At 36.3% G+C, this 19286-nt stretch overlaps 1 protein-coding gene across 3 annotated transcripts in view; it reads left to right on the top strand.

Moving 5' to 3' along the window:
• COL8A1 (collagen, type VIII, alpha 1) overlaps window positions 1-19286 on the top strand; it is a 156383-nt gene that overhangs the window by 100585 nt on the left and 36512 nt on the right. For all 3 annotated transcript variants that reach the window (XM_011999912.1, XM_011999913.1, XM_011999911.1), the window contains one exon: window positions 1875-1994. The gene's annotated coding sequence lies outside the window, so the exon portion shown is untranslated. The remainder of the gene's footprint in view (window positions 1-1874; window positions 1995-19286) is intronic.

Here is a 19286-nt window from a genome sequence, read left to right as displayed (position 1 = left end):
CAAAAAGTAGTTTCATCAGCTACCAAGGTGCGGGTCTGGGAAAGTTGTTCAGAGAGAGGTAAACTGAATAAGATACATGACATGTACATAACAGTGATCTTCAGTGTTTGTATTATGCTATGTATCTTCTTCTTGTTTTATTTTCACCATAACCAGAAAGAAAAAAATGAATTTTTAGAAGAAGAAGAAAAAATGAAAAAAATCTTATTGTCTAATGCAGTTCAGCAGCATGAGGGAAGGGCGGTATCTAATTTATTTCTTCAATGTTGTATCTCCAACACTAAGCATTATACTTTGCACATAGTACATACTCAATAAATATGTATTGAAGAATGATATAAAAGAGGCACAAAAATTACTTATAAGCCTCTTCCTGATATCCAGTCTGAATCTGGAGAGTTTTTTTCATGGAGGCAACTACGTGTGTGGTATATCTCCTTTCATATATGTCTGTATTTCCTGCCAGTCTTCTGCAAGAAGTCATACTACATGAGAGTGAACTGGAAAGTCAAGCTCTTGAGTCCATTTACTATCACCAAACTTTATTGCTAAAGATAATTTGAAATCCCATGGCTTTCCAGAGGCAAAGGTTCTCGAATCACCTATGGCTAAACCAAAGTTTATGTCTAAATATCCACAAGTTGAGCCAAAGTGCAGGATGCTGCTGTACCCATCCTTCGGGCCTGAACACACATTGTGTAGCCTCTGTAGGGAAAGCCACATGTCAGAGGCTGGGCCTTGTGCTTTAGGAACACTACTGCTTTTTTAGAGTCATTTTGCAGATAGAAGACATTCAAGTACTTCTTCATTTTGTGTTGAGTGCTAAATACACAGAAATTCTAGAACTATACTCTCTAATACTAGAGTCAGTATCCACAGGTAGCTTAATTAACTCAAATTAATTAAAATTAAGTAAAACTAAAAATTAAGTTCCTCCATCACACTAGCCATATTTCAAGTGCTCAGTAGCCACACATGACTGGTAGCTACCATACTGAATAGTGTAAAGATGAAAAATTTTCATAATTACAGAAAGTTTTATTGGACAGTACTACTCTAGAATATACCACTTAAATCACATTTCAAACCTACTAAATTTGATATCCAATTCTGCGCTTATAACAAATGCTGGCTTTCAAACTGATGTATTTATCTGAATGACTGAAGTTGTTCCTGTTAAAATATTTGTTGAACAGCAAATGTAGATATTTCTTAAACAAGTTCCTGTGAAACACACGAAAACAAAATAGAGAGTATCTATTACCCAAAACAGAGTTAAATTTCTGAAATTCATTTTAATTGGAGACAAGTCCCATATGATTTCTAAAGAGTCTAGGTTATAGATAACTTACAAAGTTTATTCAACTAGTTAAATTGTGCCAAAAATTCAAATGAAAACATAAAAGTGTCACCATATTAAAGCCCCATCACACCTGATTTGATAAATAATCAAGAATAATTTATAACTCAAATACTGCCATATGTAAATTGATAGGAAATGTATTGTTTAAAAAGTTCATTTTTCTTAAATAAAATTAACTTTTTTCCCTGAGGTATTATTAATATTTCTTCATAAATTTGCATTCTCTATGGCAAATGCCCAAATTCTTTCTAATTATCTCCAATCTGTATTAATGGAAATTAAACTGGTGAGAACTTATCACATAATACAACCATGAAAAGCAATAAAGATATACAATTTGTTGTTTATTTGGATAAAAACTACATATAGCATATGCAGAAAAATAAACTAATAGCATTTTACGTATTTATACATTCCTATTATGCAATTTCTTGTATGATCCAGAATAATACACTTTGATAATCCACTTCTAATTGCCCTGAGTAAAAGTATCCTCTTTTTTCTACTTTAGAAGTTGCTGTGGAAGCTGAGCAGCATCTGCTGAAGAGACAGAAACCAGTCCCAGGGGTGTTAGAGGAAGGCACCAGCAAGGACATTGGTCTTTGATTCAACAGTCCTGTCAAGTATAAATGTAAGTGTGAGGAGCAACAGAGGGCAGGGCAGTGGTCTAGGTGGTCCACAGGTAAAGATGTAGATCGCTGTCCAGGAACACAAGGGCCCCTGGCAGATGCTCAGTGTCTAGCCTGCCTGCATGTCCTGTCTCCCATCCCCATTTCCATCGTTGCAAAAGCCTTGAGACCATTGCTACTAATATTAGGTTTTCAAATCCCCTATAGTAAAATACATGTGCAGAGTGTGATCCTAGCTGATTTTTAAGTCTAGGCATGTTGAATACAGTCTTAAAATAATCATTTCCATAGATCTTGACTAGGTATCCAAATGTTCACCAGATGCTAGGAGTTAGATTTTGCAGAGGAAAATTGCTAACTTAAGCTTCTTTTCATGATTCAGCAGAGGATTTTAAGTAATAAAAGATCTGGAGATTTGTAACATAAATAATTCCAGTGCAAATGGGAAAATTAAAATAATCTTATCATCTCTGTCATGTCTATATGTGTTTTTCTACCATTATCATATTTCTCTTAATTGGGCCAATTTTTTTTTCTGGCTGATATTTTATAGTTTTAAGTTATGAGCTGTAATGAAGAAATGATTCTTTTCAGATGACTGAAGTGATATGTACTAAATTTTCCTAAAAACAATCTAGGATGAATGAAACAGAGCATGATATGACAGAAATGGCTTTCTTTGTATGTGGTATTGAATATACTCACAGTGAAAAATAATAATAACAGCACGCCAGAATCCCTTTTATTCCTTAATTGATCTCTCAGTAGAAGCAATAAAAACATAAAGTACCTCATTAACTTTCAAACTTTGACGGAAAAAAAAAACACAACATACCATCCATTTCTGACAAGTAGACATTATCTCATAGTATCCACAGCCATCCTATGCTTATTACTATTGCCTGGTCTTAAGTGTGACTTTTGGACACACGACTCAGTATTTCCTGATATATAATAGTACAATGGTTTTTATAGTCTATGTAATTTTATTTCATAATTAAAAGAATGAATTGCTAAGATTCCCCAGATTTTTCGTGTTCTTGTTGGGGCGGTGTGGATACCTGAACAAAAGGAAAAGTACAGCATTTAGCCTTATCGTTAATCCCTCATTGACTGCATCCTGTCTAGAATGAATCCATTTAGAGTTTCTGGAGAAATGCAAATACATTAATGATTTTACTAAGGCATTACATTTTTAATATAGGTACCACTAATTATTTTGGCTGGATTCCATCAAAGCCAGGTGTTCTCCAAATGAAATCTTTATAATGCAAACCCAGTGAATAAAAAATACATGCTCATCGAAGCAGCAGATTGTAGGACTTGTGGATATTAGAAAAACTGGGGAAAGAAGCATGATGTGGGTAACAGTCATAATGTCAGAGTAAAGCTCTGAACTCAACCCAGAGGTACTTTATAATTGTTGCAACCAATGACAGGCTCGGCTTCTGGCTTTCTTGTAACAAAATCTTACTGCCAAGGGCATTGATGAGCTCTCCCAGTAAAAAAAGTATAATAATAATGTTAAACTAAATCATAAAAATACAGAAGGTGTTTATTAAAGGGCAGAGGAGAGAAATTGCTTGTAAAGTTCGGGTGGAAATATCAAAAATACATTTTATTGAACTTTTAAGAAATTAAGCTCTTTGTTTTTAAACTAGGGTGCAAAAGCAATAAAATGTAAAGGCTATTCCATAAACGATTTCATTCAATGGTCAACAGCAATGATTCAGCAAGTAAAAATAAAAATTACATTTATTCAACATGGTCATCAATTCAGGCAGGCCTGAAGCTTACAAATTATAAGTTTTTGAGTGAAAATAACCAGCTGAAAGTATTTTTAAAATAAATTTCGATTGAAAAAATACAAAGAATTTTTTGAATGTACCCCTTTTTCTCAATGAAAATGGACTTGGTTTAACTTGACATAGTATAAAACTCTTAATGTTTTATGTAGTTTATTAAGTTCTGTGGAGAAGTGTATTTGAAACAAAGGTAGATAATGATCGAAAAAGTTTAAATATGAACACCATTATAGGCATACAATTAAGAAAATGGAAATAGATCATGATAACTAATCTTTTGCATGCCCTCCAAAAGCACAGAATGTAACTTTTTAAATTATTTTTTAATAATCTGGAATTTTCTTTCTGACCCTTTTACCCTCCAAAAATATAGATTCCTGAATCATAGAACATAGATATTTTGGTAGACAGATTCTATATTTTCCTCAAGTTAAATAACATATACCTCTAAGTGACAATAATCATAAAAACAAGCTTTTTGCTCATTAAGATACCTAATGTGCCTTACACATAGTATGTACTAAATAATATGGGTTGAACTGAATTATTCCCATTTTCTCTTCAGATGTTAACGTGTCTCTTGGATTTACACTAGAGAGGTGGTGTCCCACACATGGGCCTTAATGAGCTACATCTGTAACCAAAAATATCCATGGAAAACCTGTTGAATTGATCCATATCTGTTTTATTAATCAAGCCCACTACGGAAGGGCTTTCTTGTGGTTGTACTATACTTTGGAAATAAATAGAGTGGGGAAACCACAGTTCATTTTAAAAGTTGTTTGAAACTTTGAAGAACATGGGGTTTTATATTATATGACAGCAATAAACTCCAGTTTTTGATGGCTGTAATTCTGAGTATATAAGTACATAAATATTCTGTATGTATAATTTTACTGCAGAACATTATGACTGTGGCCAAGAAGACCCTTACTGTTCAATATGGAATTTACTTCTTACTGCCACTGTCTTCCTTCCTCAACTTTTTAAAATAAAAAGACTTTTAAAAATAAAAAGAAATTTTAAAACTAGCTTGGTATGAACAGCCTTTAGCTGAAGCAGATGGCTGGAAGTCAGGAGCCCCAGATTCTATCCTTCATTCTCCTACCAACTTGGAATGTGGCCTTGGGCAAGTCATGAGAGTAAATCTACAATAAAAGAGCTAATAATGCCTTACATGTGTGTGGTGTTTTATGATCTAACAGAGCACTTTCACATACAATATCTTATTTAATCTTCCCCACAGCTTCCTGAAAAGAGTATGGCAGTTATTAACAACCCACATTATAAAGAGTAGGAATTTGAGACCCAGTGAAAGAAACTAAATCATTTTTTTGAGTCAGGAACAGTCATAGTCTAAGATTCTGGGCTGGTCTTTGTCTTTCCTCTACACCACATTGCCACCCTCTGGCACCTCCAATGGTGGCAAAGCAGGAATGACTATAGCTGCACTGTTCAATATGATAGCCACTAACCACATTCTGATATTGAGCATGTGAAATGTGGCCAGTCCCAACTGAGATGTGCTGTGAGTGTGAAATATACACCAAATTTCTAAGACTGGAAATGAAAAACAGAATGTAAAATGTCTCATTAATACTTTATATATTGATTGCATGTTGAAATGATATTTTTAATATTTTGAGTTAAATAATAGTAATAAATATAAATAAATATATTAATAAATATTACCAAATATGGTTTAATAACATTAATTCCACCTGTTTCTTTTTACTTATTAATATGGATAACAGAAAACATAAAGTTGATATGTGACTCACATTGTCCGTGTGGGACAGCACTGACCAGAGAATTCCATTGTTCAGAGCCCACATGCTAATTTCACAGTACTGGACTTGTTTATGTGCCTGGCTTGATGTGGCTGACACAATTCCCTGAGATGCTGTCAAGCAGATGCAAGGTAGATTAGCAGCAATGATCTGGGCATTCTCGCATAGCTTCCACATGCAGGAAAAAAGTCTGGTTTCATTAGTTGCTGCCCCAAATTGCTCATTCATCAAAAGGGTCCATTTTATACCTGTTGAATCCTTGAGAGACTGAGAAGTAAAAGTGCTATGGCAAGAACTATAAATTACATTTATGGCTCTATAGCACTCTTTATTTTCAAATACGTTCCCATTAAACATTATGAATGAATGAGACATTAAACTGTTAGGCTGATATATACTATGTAAAATAATAATTATATGTAACTTTGTTGTACAGTATGTTTTATTCTACCTACAAAGTCTTTAAGATATTTTACGTACAATCCCTAAATAAATAGCTTATACCTGTTATGGAACAATCTAACTGAAAGTCTTCAGGAAAAATAAGTTCTTATTTAGAAGAAAAAATATGTATAGTAAAAAATAGCACAGATCACTAAAATCTAGCATCCATTTGGCAGTTATTATGTGGGCTCAAGTACCATGCTAAGACTTACACCAAGGTTCTCTCACTTCATCTTTACAGGGCTTTGAAAATCAGCAGAAGAGGGAGCAGAACCAAAGGTCTTAACCACTACTGCTTCTTATTTCAAAGCAATTTAAAATCATAACTCCACCTATCATGACAGTATAAGAATATTTGGAATTGATTTGATTTGATTCATTTAAACTTCACAAGCATCTACCTAGCAAATACAATGGACCAGGAACAGTTCTAGACACTGAGGGAATATTGAGCAATAAGACCAGAGCTCTACCCTCAAAGAGAACACTGATTGGTAGGTTTATGAACATGCTTTTGAAAAATGCATACTTATGATGAAATAAAAGGGGAGTCACTACTCACGTTCTAAAGGGCTTCTTTATGTTCCAATAGAAATCTTTATAGTGCTATTCCTCAGTTTGTTAAAATTTACCTATTGTTCATAAAGCAAAGGTCTTATGTAAAAAAAAAAAAATTAAAAAATAAAAAACTAAAAAACTATGTAGTTTGAATTTCAGAGGTTTGCTTTCCTCTATTATACTCACTTGGAAGAAGAGGTGCTGAAATTACCTTAAATGTTTTCTAGAACAAGGAGAGATGAAAGCAAACAAACAAAACGAACCTAAGTCAAAATGACTCTTAAAAAATCACAAAATAATGAAAACTAAAGAGTTTTATAACCTTTTATACAATAATAATAAGTTATCTTTGAAGATAGAGATTTAACTCATTATGCATATGAGTTAACTATTAATTTTTTAAAGAATATTTCAAAATATAATGTATAACTTGTTGCCAATTTCTTTTTCTTTTTTTCTTTTTTCTTTATTTTCTCTCTCTTTATTTATTTTTTTTGAGACACAGTCTTGCTCTGTTGCCAAGGCTGGAGTGCAGTGGCATGATCTCGGCTCACTGCAACCTCCACCTCCTGGGTTCAAGCAATTCTCCTGCCTCAGCCTCCTGAGTAGCTTGGACTACAGGTTCACACCACCACACCAGGCTAATTTTTGTATTTTTAGTAGAGACAGGATTTCGCCATGTTGGCCAGGCTAGTCTCGAACTCCTGAACTCCAGGGATCCGCCCACCTCAGCCTCCCAAAGTGCTGGGATTACAGGTGTGAGCCACTACACCTGGCCCCAGTTTCCTAATGTTCATGTTTATCTAGAATTAAATAAAAATAAAATATTAATAGCTAACTCTGGGTGGCAGAATTTTAGACAGTTTTGTGCCCCTATGTATACTCTTCTGCAAATTTTTCAAAATAAACATATATTGCTTTTATAATTGGTACAGAGAAAATACTGTAATTGACTCCAAAATCGACAGGTGATAAAGACAAAATGTCCAGGGGAAGTAAAATGCAAATTTTGCTCTCAATCACAAAATTTTTAAAAAATAATAATAAACGTAATAGATTCTTCCTTGCAGGTGTTATTTCCCTTTCTTTGATTCAAGATAAAGCAACCTGTAGGCTATTCAACTTCTCTAGACAAGAAAGGTTAAAAATTGGATTGAATTTTCTAGATTTTCTTGAGAAAGCATTTCACCTTCAGCTATGAATGTGAGTGTAAAGATCAAAGTTGTAATATGGGCTGGTAAAACTGAAAGTTGTTATCATAGCAATCAGAAAAGCAGAGCATCATTAAAGTGTACCTCTTTCACCTTAAAACATAAACTGGCTATCAATCATTTCTAATGGCATCTACTTAAAAATGGCCTTATTATTGGCTCCTAAAATGTGTAAAATGTCAGGTGGAAATACATAAACACGTCTTTGAGCTGGATAGAGTCTCGGTGATCCCAAAAAGTGAAATCTAGAGCTATTTTAGAGATGCCATTTAAAAATTTATGGAGAGAGATTTGGTCTTATAATTTCTTTCATGAATACTAAAATTTTACTACAAAGAAAACAAAGAAATGGGTTATTTGTGCCATTTAATCATTAAATCATAAATCCACAGACCATTAGAGCTGGAAGGGGCCTTCTAGATTATCTCCTCCAATGCCGATATTTTACAGATGAGAAAGTAGGAACAGAAAATTTATTTTCTCAGGGCTGAGCATGGTGGCTCACACCTGTAATCCCAGCACTATAGGAGGCCAAGGCGGGCAGATCACCTGAGGTCAGGAGTTCGAGACCAGTCTGGCCAACATGGCGAAACCCTGCCTCTACTACAAATACAAAAATGAGCCAGGCGTGGTGGTGGGTGCCTTTATTCCCAGCTACTTGGGAGGCTGAGGCAGGGAGAATCGCTTGAACCTGGCAAGTGAAGGTTGTAGTGAGCTGAGATCGCACCACTGCACTCCAGCTTGGGCGACAGAGCGAGACTTTGAAAAAAAGAAAAGAAAATGTATCTTCTCAGAAAAAAGTAAAATCACTCAAAAATATCTTAAAGAATCCAGAAACATCTTGAATCTTACCTGGGAAAATTTAGGTAAGATTTTGAATCCTACTAGAACTTTAATTATAACTCGAATTTTTTGTTTCGTTGTGGGCAGTCCTACGCAATGAAGGAAAGACACTAACAGTGACTGTGGAAAGCACATTCACAATGAACACTTATATAGTCAAAACCAAAAATAAAACAGACCAATGATTTCAGACCAGGTTATTCATTCATTACTCAGCTTCCTTTCTTTAGTGAGTCAAGCAATTGAAATGAGCTTTCTTAGTCACTTTTAAGATACAATTCTTCTGTTATCATGAAAAATTGGCTACTTCTAAAGTTGCTGATATGCTGAAGAATAATGGGACCTTCATTCTTTGAGTTAAATATCCAAATTATTGCCAAAATTTTCCTGATTTAATGCATTTATGAAAATGTGCTTATAATAAAATTATATATATTAAGAATATACTCCTCCTCTCCTGCAAATAGATACTTACTTTGCAATTATGGACATCCTGGAAGAAGTAAACATGAAAGCTCTTTTTCTAAGTTCAATGTTGGTCTAAGAAATGGAAAAAAGTAACACTTGGTTTTAAGGAAGTTAGCACAGTGTAGGCATGTTCGTTGTCATCTGTAAAGTGGAAATAAGAGTAGACTCTTGCAAAATCGTTTAAGAATTAAATCAATAATAGATATAAAATGTTTAGTACAGGGCTTGGCTCACAGTTAACATTTAATAAGTCCCCGCTATTAGTATTAGTGGTAGTAATGTTATTATTATTTACAACATGATCACTCTTCCACCACGCCCTTCCCTTCAAACAAAACTCTTGTGATCCCCCTACACTATTTCATGGCTCCATGTGCTTGTATATTCTGATCCCTCTCCCCAAATGCCCTATCCTGACTTCTACAGCTGCTGAACTCCTACTTATCACCCAAGGTCAGCTCCAAAGTTTCTTCCTCTTACCTGTGTTACCTAATCCCTCGCTGCACTCACCTATTTCCCATGGCACTCTGCATATATCCCTCTCCTATCAATTGAGATGATGACTTTTACTTGATCCTCCCTCATGCCTCCCTACATGCCACACACACATACACATGCATGTACACATATGCACACACTCTGGACTGTAGTGAATTCATCATACTCAATTTTGTATCACCATAGAAATGTCTATTGAAATGAACAAACTCCTGCATGAATAAATGACTTTTTCATTTCATGAGTAGGTATCAGGCTAGAATGTGCACCTAGTGGCCTCAGTTTAGATGGCAAGAAGGGGAGAGGGGCACATGAGGAAAGGTGGGACATGCCACTCACCAGCCCTGGAGCCCGGCTTTGCCACATGCCTACTGTTATGACTTGTAGTAAGTCATTTAACTTCTCTGGACCTGTTTTCCTTCTCAGCAAAATGGGAGAACTGGGCAAAATGTTCTCTGAGGACCCTTCCAGCACCAACCTTTATATATGATGCTATGCACTGGTTTATCTCAGTGGTTCTCAGACTTCAGCAGACATCAGAATCATCTGGAAGGCTTATTAAAATAGTGGTCAGCAGATCTGATGGGGCCCAAAAACTTGCATTTTTAACAAATTGCTAGATGATGGTGAGGCTGCTGGCAGGGGGACCACACTTTAAGAACCACTAACGGATCTTCTTGACCCAGGATCCTGACACTGTCCTGTTGCTATCTGGTGAAAGGAACTCCTGATATGAAAATGTATAATAAGATGCAGGCAGGTAAACCCACCCTTCTGTGAGGCTGTCATCAGAAGGACTAGGTGCCTATGGGCGAGCCCCAAGGGTGACCACAGAATGAAAGTTTTGCTGACTGGAGTTTTGTTAAAGGCTCACTTTGTGGGAAAGAAAGTGCCTGACTTCTCAATGCTGTAGGGTATAGAAAACACTGATGCCAGGGTTGGACCCATCAGTTAGTACCTGCTGCAGCTGAAGTCGCATGGATCACAATCGCCATCTAGTGATGACTTTGAATTACTGCATCAAGAGACTACAGAATGAAATGCTGCTTTTTCATTTAGAAACTGCTTTTTTCTTTTTTCTTTCTTTCTTTTTTTTTTTTTTTACACAAAACTATGTTCAAAATGAGAACCCTTAAGGATAAACTCTAATGTGCTCTGGTCTTATCTACATTTGTATCTCAGTACTATGAAAATAAACACATATATAGTATTTACTATGTGCGAGGCATGGTTCTATGCTTTATATATGTTCAATTATTCACAGCAAACCAATGAGATAATATAAATTTTCCCATTTTGGAGAAAGAAATAAAACTACAAATGTACAAAGCAATGAAAAGACTTGCCTGAGGTTGCCCAGTCGGTAAAATGGTAGAGCTTGGGTTGAACCTAGACAGCTATTGGGAAGATACTACACTAACCAGTCTCTCTTACATCAATTTAAAACATAGTTGCTGAAACAATTAGTACTTGTAAACAGTTGTCAGTTACAGATATGGGTCTGCAAAATTTGATTAAGTATACACTGAATAAATAAATTTTTTCTGATCCTTCCAAATGAAATCAGCTCATGTGCAATAATTAAAGAAAGGTTTCTACCTACAGGAAGCCAAATGCAACAAAATGAGCACTAACTTGGATTAAGATTTGGAATCATTTTTCTACCTGCTATACAATCTTAGACAAGTCACTTAGATCCACTTTTTCATCTATGAAATAGAAAAAAATAAAACCGTAGTTTACATAGTTCTGTAATTCCCAAAGATGTGGTTTGGGGGTTCTGTAAAGTCAGATTAAATTTTAGAGTAGCTGCTCAAGTTATCCACTGAATGCGATCACAAGAGCAAAGAGGGAGATCATGGATAATAACTATACTGTTTTTTTCAAATTGTCTCTCATGTGTGAAAGAAGCCAGGACAGAAGATTTGATCTCCTGGTCTATTGTCCATAAGTGCTAGCAGTAAACAATAACACTCATGGTGTTTGTGGGAGAATTACAGAGCTCAATCAGAAAGATACTCATTTCCTTTATTTTTCTGAGTACTGTACTTGGCCTGTGCACCTGCGCTCTGCATCCCTGCCTGTTCTCTGCCTCCCAAGGGTCCTCACCAAAGAACTCCTACAGAAAGATTACATATTTGCCAGTGGATTGAGGTCCAACGCCCCCCTCCCCCTGCCCTCACTCCAACCTTCTCTTATCAGAGACTTTCTTGTATTTAAAAACCAGGTCCCTGATAATCCTTTCTTATCTAAAACATCTCAGTTACCAAATAATTTCTTATCTCAATAGACCAAACCAGAGTTATCAAACCAAAGTACTAGAGTACTAGGTTTCTTTGCACCTGTATATGTATAACATGCTAAGACTTGCTGGCATCAAATTCATGGTAATGAAGGAAAATAAACATAGAGTCAGAGAAATAATGGGTAACAATTAAAATATAGTAGGGTAACCTATCGGTACCTCACTTTAGATTTCTTGATGTCATTTCAAGTATTTGCACATATTTAGTCACCAAAGCAACCCTAAAATTAGGCTAGATAAGTTTATTATCAACACCATTTGAGAAATAAAGATATTGACACACAGAAATATAAAGAAAAACAAAGGAAACTGAAGCAAAGAAACTTTAAACAACTTGAAAAAATAAGTGAGGGTTCATATATCCTAGTTACTAGGCCTGTGCTTGGCCCCACAATTACAGTGTAATAATCAAATCCTGATATAAGATGACTCCCTCTGATAGTTGAGTTTTTTAAAAGTTCTTTGTACAAATACAATAGAAGTAAATGACTAATTAGACTTCAAGGATAGTAAAAACTCTATTAATTCACTTAACCAACATGTGTTGAGAATCTACCTTGTGGCTGGCACTGTTTTAGATTGGGGAGTTTAGCAGTGAATGAGGCCGAAAATGCCATTCTACCCTTAAAGCATACATTCTCTCTAGTTGGAGAAGAGATGACAAATGTGAATATAAATAAATATCTATATACTCTTGAGAAATAAATGTTACAGTAGAAATGGAAAGAAACGTGCTTGGTCTCTGAGCCAGTGGTTCTTTTATGGGAACCAGCGTCTTCAATTTCCAGGCAGCTATGCTGTGCCGAACTTGGACTCAAAAGATTTAGGGACAGTACCATCACATCACCTATGCATGATCAAGAAAACAATCATTTTGGGGATACAAACGTCTTAGCCAAAATCACCAGTAAATCCAGCATAGAGCAAAACTGTGTAAACAGTAATGTAAAGACAGGCACAGAAACTGATTCATATGCAGAGAAAACTGAAGGATCACCAAATTCCAAGGAAACGTGGTTTCTTTGTCAGTCCCTACTTTTTACAGAGAATGCTCCTTTTAAATATTTTAGCTTCTCTGATGGATCTGAATTGGCTATGATCATTTTTGTAGATGAAGAAGAAATGAAATTCTAAAGGCATATAAACTCTAGAAAGACAGGCACTTTTCTGTCTTCTTGCTGTATCCCCAGCAATTAGGACGGTACCTGGCAAATGGTTGGCATTCAGCAAATCTTTGTTGAATAAAGAAATGAATAAAGAAAAGCTTGAATAAACTGCTGAATTTAAAGGGGAAAAATAAAGTAGAAAGGAATCTTTTCTTTCTACTTGTTTTTACATCAAAATTCACGTTGCCAGGTGAAACCTAATAAAAATGTTGGGAGAAGATTTTCTTCCTGGGGGTGCAACTCTTGTCTAATACACTCTCTCTGGTGTCACAGTTAAGTTCTTGTTGATCATTCATTACATTGACTAAGCACTAACAGATTTTTATCTTAGATTCCTACAGATTTTATGGGGTCTACATTTCTCACCCATTCTTCAAACCCTTTGTTGGGGAGCACTGCCAACCTGAAAAGTTAAACAAACAAACAAACAAACAAAAAAACAAAATAATTGACAGACTGGTAGCCCCAAAAGATGAGTTCTTTTGACTGCCTTGTCAATTCTGTCTAATTTTCTAAGATCCACGTCTAAGATTCTAGCCTGACTTAAACTTGTATCAGTTCATTTACCTTTATCAGTTTTGACCTCATGCTCAGGGCTGGCCTTTTTTCCATCACCATCATTTTATCTGTCATAGTTATTGAGTACCTATGGATGAAAACTAGTAAAGAGATAAAAATGAGAAATGAAGAAGGAATTGAATGGGATACAGCTGTTCCCAAACTAAGGCCCTTTTCAGAAAGTATTTAATGAGAAAATAGAAGCCTCACGCTTTTACAGCATAGAATCTAGACTGGACTTTAGAGGCTACTGTCACTCAGCCTGATCAGCATGAATCTATCCTGTATCAAGTGTTCCTTGAGATCTCTGAATCTAAAACATTTTAAAGTTTGTATAAGTTATTCTAAAGTGAGAAAATAAATAGAATAGAATACATTCTATTAGGTTAGTACCAAAGTAATCATGGTTTTTGCAACTACTTTCAATGGCAAAAACTTACTTTTGCATCAAGCTAATAGTAGAACGTCACAGAGAGATAAAATAAATATTTCTCATCTTGCCTTTTGGTGACATCACACTTGAAAAATAGGTATGAGGAGGAGCCCAAAGGAGGAATTTCAATTAGGCTAATCTACTCACAAGTAGAATGTCTTCCAGGATGCAAGAGCTTTTGGCAAACATTAGTTAGCACATTCTTTCTAAAAGGTAAAAACCTTTTTTTCCCTTGGCAGGTTTTAAATGACACTTGAGAGTGAAACCTTCCAAACCATAGCCAAAAGCAGCTTAATCCAACTTCCCCAGCAGCTCAAGATCAATGACAAAGTTAGCCCTAAGGATTTCAGGATGTTAATTGTGAAACATAATTCCATTATATTTATGGCTGTATAAACTGGGCAGAGCTCCTCTTGAGTATTATGAGGTGTTCCTTGCAGTGCGGGCAATTGGTTATACTGGATGCTGTAACAGATACTGTATTGAAAAGAACCACAGTTTAATCACAACCTATTCATTAGGACTGTGGTTCTCAATCTTTATGGGACATAAAAATTAACCAGAGCATACTTGTAGAAAATGTAGATTTCTGGTCCTCTCCCCAAGCCTTTCTATTCAGGTTCCATGTAGAGGAGACTGGGAACCAGGAAGGCCAGTGAGGAAGATACAAGTGATCTGTAAACTACACATTGAGAAATATTTCACTGAAGTCTGGCTTGAGCTCCTCGAAGTCAGGTCTCTCTCTTTGTAAACCTTAATTCCCTGCGCCTACCACTGAGAGTGGAACCTGATAGATACTCAATGAATATTTAGTGAATTCAAAACAATTAGCACTTATAGATGCCAGGCACTGTTCTAAGCACCCTACACATACTAGCTCATTTAGTCCTCATAATAAAGGACTATTATTGGCCTTGACACTTGCTGAACACTCTGCCTGCACACTGTCCAGAGAGTCATATGGCTGGCTTCTTTCAGCTGCCACCTCCTCAGCAAAACCCTTCTTGACAGCCCCTCTAAAGTTGCATCAATGCTACTCCCAACCCATCACAAGATCCTGTTCCTTTTGTTTCTTTTTTAAGCAGTTACCTCTATCTGAAATTATCTTGTTTGGTTTATTGTCTTGCTCCCTTCACTAAAATACAAGCTCGACGAGAGCAGGAATCTCACCAGTCTTATTTGTCACTGTCTAGAAGTACAGTGCCTGAATCACCATGGACAGGAAGAAAATATTTGTTAAATTAATGCATTTAGCAAACACATAACAAATGAAAAGCAAGGGAGTTGTATTTGCTATGTAATTTATCAGTTCTCTCAGAGCTTCTAAAATGTATGATAAGAGTAAAAAGTGACAGAAAGACTTCTATCCTAGAAATATCCTCAAAATGATTTCCTAATCTACCCTGTCCCAAGTCATAGCATAAACATGAGAAAAAGGGAAAACTACATAAGGGCTAAAATATCTGGGTAGATTTTTCATTCTGTGATTCAATATTTTGCTTGAAATGAACTCTCAGGATGTCAGACACATCCGTGTTCAAACATAAGTAAAAAACACATTCCAAGATCAAACGTACATGATTTTCAGATTAACCAATGTTTTTTTTAGCCACACAATGACTCTGCTTTACTAGTTTGAAAAGCTGTATCTACATGACACCAAAAGAGCTAGTTAAATCAATAAAACCCAAACCAGTTGTTTCAACCGTAAAAAGAATACATAGAACAATTCACTTCAAATGGTGACTGTGTCAAACTAGTTGACTGTATTGCTTTGTGCCAACAAAATCGTCGTCAGGAGCTGACTGGCTGTAGGCTTAGGAGAGAACATTTTAAATAGGTTTCTCCTATAGTATGATCATGGTTCCTTTAAAAGGGGCCACTTGGCTAACCAAATCCCTGTAGTATTTCTACCATAGACAATCACATCACTCTCTTCCTCTTCTTTATATATGTTGTTGAGTCTCAGGCAAATGAAAGTAAGGCCTAGAAATTGCTACTGTATGAAGCAATTTTTACCACTTCTACTAAAATGTTAGACAGTGAATGTTGTCAGTGATGTTGCTGGAGAGAAAACACTCAAAATCAAATAGAGACTCAAAAAAAAGTTTTCCTTGTTTTATTTTGAGAAAGTCTTTTCACTGTGCTCATGTAGGGAGTTGGCCAGACCTGGGTTGGCTTCATTAGTCATCTCAGAGCATGTGAATAGATCATGGAAAAATCTTTCCATCTTTGAGGAATTCCTGGTCTCCAATTGCATTCATTTCAGTCAGTCATTGAGACTTAGCATAAAACTTGAAAGTACCAAAATAAATGGAGAAAAAGAGGCAGAGGGAGGGGTACAAACAGTGAGGTGGCTCTACCAGGCAAAGAAAAGATCCTTTCTTTGCAAAGAACTTCAGCTAGAAAGAATTTTGCTGCCCCCTCTCCCATAGAAAAATATTAAATATTTAGTCAGAGTATTTTAAAAGATAGGAATTTTTTTATTCTAAAAATGTCCAAGGGCAATCTAGTCAAGAATGAACATAAATTCTACATTCACAACCCAAACCCTCAAAACCATTTGAGTTAACTCAAAGCCAGGTTTAGCACGTTTTGCTTACCATTTTCTGAGCTAAGCATGATTTGGATTATAAATTTCTCTGACATTCATGTGTAGACCTGACAGACTTTGTCATCTCCTTATCAGAGGCAACAGGAGAAATTCTAACTATGAAGACTCACAGAGATTTATTGCCTCCATTCCCAGCCTGACATTTGGCTCAGCACAGAGGGCAGGCAGCCAAAAAGAAGTCCTCTACTAAGGTATGAAGGGAATTGGCTGCTTGTAAAGTCCAGACTTGGGAGTGACACAAACAGGGCTTTTACACAGCCAGCAAAGCCTCGTCTGTTTGAAGTCAGATCAATTGATTTCTTGAACATTTCAAATAAGCAAAATTCTGCAGAAAATGGGAGCCAGATGAATTTTTAACTCAGGAGTTCCTTGGAAGAGAGGTAGAAAATAGTCAAAGAACATCTTCTATTTCACATTTGCTCTCCCAATAGACTTACTCTCCAGAACTATACCCACATGACACGTATATAGAAACAATGATTGAATAAACTTAGGGAAGGGTAGAATTTTTCTTATTGAAATAAAAAAGCAAACACTATATGTCTGATATAAATATATACCAAATTTCTCTTAAAGTACTACACTGATTCTGAAGGAGCTCCAAAACACTTAGCATCTATTGTGGATCTGGCACTGTGTTGGCAATTTTTGCAAACCTCAGAGGTTAGTTATTATTTTCATGGTACACCTAAAGAAACTGAGGTTTATGGTGATTCTGTAACTTGGCAGAGGACACAATGATTGTAAATGAAGAGACTGAGATTGACTCCTCAAAGGAGTCCCCAGTTGATTCTCGGAGTTGAAATGGAAATGGAAAGAATCAGATTTCTAAGACTAAGTTTCTTCTCTACTGGCTATTGCTAGTTTGCACCTCCTTGCACATGGTACAGGAATAAATTGGCAGCCTGTGTTGAAGCTGTAACTACTAGGTCAGGAGTAGTCAGACAGTTGTGTGCATGTCAGGTTCGCTACCTCGCCAAGCAGGAGCAGCCTATGCACAAACTTCCCCAGGAACATTAAGGGGGCAAAAATGGAGTCCCCTCTCTCCAATACTCTCTGGCTTTAGATATATAGAGAAAACATGTGGAACTTGAAAAGAAGAAAACAGACACCCTCTCATACCTAGTTGTTATCTTGTTAACACCTTGTTCTTTGTACTTGTGACTTTCACAGAAGATGAAATACTTATTTTCTCTTAATTTCACATATGCTGCTCAGAAGCCCCCAGGTTTCTTGGAATTTTTATTAAGAATTCCAGCTATTCCAGCAATAAATTTTAGACACCACAGCTTTGGCTGACAGAGAGGCGATACATACCATGTTTGGTACAACTGACCTCTAGGGATTTTTCTCTCTGCTTTCTTCTGCTTTTTCTTCTAGTGAAACTGTCCCGTTATTGGTTTTTATTAATACGATCATATTTTCCCTTCTCAGAAATCTCATTTTTGAGATAAGGAAATAATAAAAATGGTAATAGATAGTCATCGCTGGTATTTCGTTGGCTCTCCTCTGCTCTTGCATTGGAACTGACTGCTCTGTTTCTTGAGCACTTTGATATCAGCAAAGAAAATCACACACATTTTAGCATGGGATTTTTAATGTGTATCTATGTTAATCCAGCCCACTCCTGACATTTGTCATGCTTTGGGCGAAAGTACAAATAAAGGTCCAGATACCATACTCAAATACTTAAAAGTTATCAGTTGAGTTAACAAACTGCTAAAAAAATGTTCTATCCTTCTGCCTTGGCAATATACCTTCATATCAAGCTGGGAGGTAAAGTTCAAATTTTCAGACTCTTTGGAGTTCTAAATGCGAAGATGCAGGGAGACCAGCCTGCTGCTGGGTTCTTTTGTTCCCACCCTCAACTCTGCTATGGACCACAACAGATTTCACGGCAAAACTCTATTCACACAGCAAAACTCTATCCACAACCTCCAGCAAACAGCTGTTCCCTAGCCCCATGTTGGTCCTAGGCTTGCATCCCAGTGATACAGTGTATGTCAAGAGGCAGGACCCTGAACAAAAGCCTGTGCAGACACTGGAAAGGGCTTGAGATCATCTGCACAGAGAATCCAGGATCCTGGGTATCCAGAGCATGGTCTAGGAGCATGGGCTCTGCATACCACAATCCTTTGGCTTCTCACCCCATGGCAGCTGAGGGAGACATGGCTGGAGGACAGTCAGACCAAAGGCCCCTCTTGGCCCAACCTGGGTAGTACTTGGAGTTAATGTCCCCTTTGTTGTCACGGATAAGTGGGAATCAACCTCTTTAACTGTACACTTTTCATTCATACCTTCTAGGTGGTAGAGAAAGGTATTTCAAAAGAGATTTGTAACTAGAAATTCAAGATCCCTAGCTTCATACAAGGCAAATTATCTGCACCTTGGTATCACTGAGGATTATGCAACTTGCTCTTTGAATTGCAACTGCAATCATCTGATTTCCTACCCCAGTTTCCAATGGTCCAAAGCCAACGAAGAAGCAGAACCTGTTACATATTCCAAAGGAGACATCGTAACAATGAATTATTATCTAACATAGAAATAACTTTAATTAAGAGAAGAGAATACAAGCACATATTTCATTGTCATAAATTT

The sequence above is a fragment of the Mandrillus leucophaeus genome, unplaced genomic scaffold, assembly GCF_000951045.1.
Source record: "Mandrillus leucophaeus isolate KB7577 unplaced genomic scaffold, Mleu.le_1.0 Scaffold608, whole genome shotgun sequence".
NCBI lineage: Eukaryota > Metazoa > Chordata > Mammalia > Primates > Cercopithecidae > Mandrillus > Mandrillus leucophaeus.
This window is presented reverse-complemented; position numbering and strand designations above follow the sequence as displayed.